The following is a 3,419-nucleotide window of genomic DNA, read 5'->3' as shown; positions in this document are numbered from 1 at the left end:
ATAGGACCCTGCTGGTGTTAGGAAGACTAACCTGGCCTGCGGACTGTGGTCTAGAAAATATAGTGAATGTCCTCAGGAAGAATCAAACTTTAAGTTTATATCTCTTACTTTGCTCATACAGAATGACATTGCTGGAAATATTTGAAGTAGATTTACCAGAACTACATAAGTGGATTTACTAGCTAAGAAAGCGAAACACCCTTGTTTAAATCCTACCCTTGAGAGGATCTCCTAGTAATCTGAAGTAATCTCCTTAGATGAGATTTTTGTTAATCTCCTGGAGAAATGGTCTTACCCCTTTTTGTTGATTTGTTAATGTTCAACCCACCTTTGTGTTACTGCCCTATGTGATTGCTATATAAACTAAGACTGTAGGGGAGTCAAGACAGAACACACAAGAGGGAAGACACAGAAGCAGAGAGAAGACACAGAAGCAGAGACAGAGAGAGGTCGGAAGAGACCAGAGGAGAGACTACAGAGACAGAGACAGAGAGACAAACAGAAAGAAGAGAGCACAGTAGCACACACAGAAGCAGAGCACAAGGAGGATCTATCCCGATTCGGTCAATACACAGTGGCTCGAGAGCACTGAACGTAAGGGGGTAGAGAGAGAGAGACAGAGACAGAGACAGAGAGAGAGACAGAGAGGGATAGCGCCACCCCCCAGAGCCCTAGAACAACAACAGTACACACCACACACATCATCGCACCCTCCCCAAGAGCACGTCTTTGCAATTTTTTACAGAAAAGGGCAATCACTGTCACTGTCACTGTCATCCGGTTGTAAATCAATTTGCTCAAGCAGGCACCACTAACGTGTCCATCGTGAGACTTGTTGTTACTGTTTTTGGCATATTGAATACTCCATGGGTAGCTTGCCAGGCTCTGCCATGTGGGTGAGATACTCTCAGTAGCTTGCTGGGCTCTCCGAGAGGGGTGGAGGAATTGAATCTCACTCTGGGCTGGAGTGATAGCACAGTGGGTAGGGTGTTTGCCTTGCACACAGCCAATCCGGATTCGATTCCTCCACCCCATCTTGAATAATGCACTTAAATATGCATTTCTTTTCTTTCTCTCTCTCTTTCTCTCTCTTTCTCTCTCTTTCTCTCTCTCTCTCTCTTTCTCTCTTTCTCTCTCTTTCTCTCTTTCTTCTCTCTCTCTTTCTCTCTTTCTCTCTCTCTTTCTCTTTCTCTCTCTCTTTCTCTCTTTCTCTCTCTCTTTCTTTCTCTCTTTCTCTCTCTCTTTCTTTCTCTCTTTCTTTCTTTCTTTCTTTCTCTCTCTCTTTCTTTCTTTCTTTCTTTCTTTCTTTCTTTCTTTCTTTCTTTCTTTCTTTCTTTCTTTCTTTCTTTCTTTCTTTCTTTCTTTCTTTCTTTCTTTCTTTCTTTCTTTCTTTCTTTCTTTCTTTTTGCATCACACCAGGCAATGCTCAGGGATTACTCCTGGCTCTGCACTCAGGAATTACTCCTGGCAGTGTTCAGGGGACCATATGGGATGCTGGGAATCAAACCCAGGTCAGCCACGTGCAAGGCAAACGCCCAACCCACTGTGCTATTGCTCCAGCCCCAGATATGTATTACTTTGCTTTGCTCTGCACAACAGAGCCTGGCAAGTTACCCGTGGCATATTTGATGTGCCAAAAACAGTAACAAGTCTCACAATGGAGACATTACTGGTACCTGCTCAAGCAAATCGATGAACAACAGGACGACAATGCTACGACAGTGCTACTTCAAAAGTTTTCTAAATATCATTTTCTTTCACTGTTATCTATTCTTTGTTTTAATGAGTATTTTATTACTATATAGCATGATGAGATAATTTTTTTCAATACTACTTTATAGCCTGTTACACAGTGGTAGGGCATTCGCCTTTCATGCATCATCTGAATTCCTCCACCCCTCTCGTAGAGCCCGACAAGCTACCAAGAGTATCGCACCTGCCGACAGAGCCTGGCAAGCTACCCGTGGCATATTGGATATGCCAAAAACAGTGACAATAAGTCTCACAACGAGAGACGTTACTGGTGCCCGCTTGAACAAGTCAATGAGCAATGGGATGACAGTGACAGCGACTTTATAGCCAAGTTCTCCCTCTCGGAGAAACTGGCATGGTGCCAAGAGCATCCTGCCCACAGGGCAGAGCCTGGCAAGCTCTCCATGGTGTATTTGAAATGCCAAATACAATTACGATGATGGGTCTCATTCCCCTTACCCTGAAAGAGCCTCCAATGCAGCACCGCTGGAGTAAAGAGAGGCTGCTAAAATCTTAGGGCTAGGACGAATGGAAACGTTACTGGAGCCTACTCGAGCAAATCAATGAGCAATGGGATGACAGTGATACAGTGATATTTTTCCACCTCATTTCAGAATCAAGAACTCCTAAAAATACCTTCCTTTTAAATTTTGGACTTCTTGTTATAAGTACAGAACAGAATTCTGAATGTATTATAGATACTATAGTTTTATTCCTTCCCAACCCTTCTGTTGACAGCCACTAGAAGTGCATATCTCTACAGTCTGTATGTATTTGCAATTATACACATTTTTATGGATATCTATATGAATAGAGTTTGTTCTTATATCTATTGTATTAATCCTCAATTAACTTCTGTAATTGCAGTTTGTGAATGAAACTGTCATAATTGTTCATTTGTGGTTTCTGGGAAAGAACTATAGCCATTAAAACACAGTAAATTTCAATAGTTTCTTTTATTTTTATTATCTATAATTTATTGATTTATAATATAAGCCTTTATCATATATATTTTTACCTTTCTGTGTACACATATGATTCAACACACACATCACCAAAAAGATCACTCAATCCATTCTCATACCTCCTTATCATTTCCCTACAATAATTACCATGTTTTCTTGCTGAAGACATCACACTTGCTGTACTCAGGGATTACTCCTGGATCTGTGCTCAGGAATCACTCACTTGTGATTGTGGTTGAAGGACCATATGTGGTACCAGGGATAGAACCCAGATAAGCTGGGTGCAAGGAAAGTGCCTTACCAATTGTACTATCTTTTCCATTAAAAAAAAACTTATTAAATTTAGTAATGAGTTTTGCCAGTTGAAGATAACATAAGTATGCATCAAAAATGATTACCAAATTTATTTGTGGTGTGTATATATACAAAATGGACTACAGCTCAGCTATAAAAAAGATGAAATTCAAAATTTCTAACTATGTGACTAAATCTAGATAATATTATACCTAGAGAAAAAATCCTACAAGGAAAAACATGCATGAATTTTTTTCTTCCAAACATTTTTTAAAATTTATTCTATTCTTTAATTAGTAAATCATCGTGAGGGTACAAATACAGATTCACACATGCTAGAACTTGTTTTTCCCTCATACAATGTTCACAAACACATCCCTCCACCAGTGCCCGTTCTCCATCACCAAT

This window comes from Sorex araneus, chromosome 6, assembly GCF_027595985.1.
Source record: "Sorex araneus isolate mSorAra2 chromosome 6, mSorAra2.pri, whole genome shotgun sequence".
Lineage (NCBI taxonomy): Eukaryota > Metazoa > Chordata > Mammalia > Eulipotyphla > Soricidae > Sorex > Sorex araneus.
Note: the sequence above shows the minus strand (reverse complement) of the source record.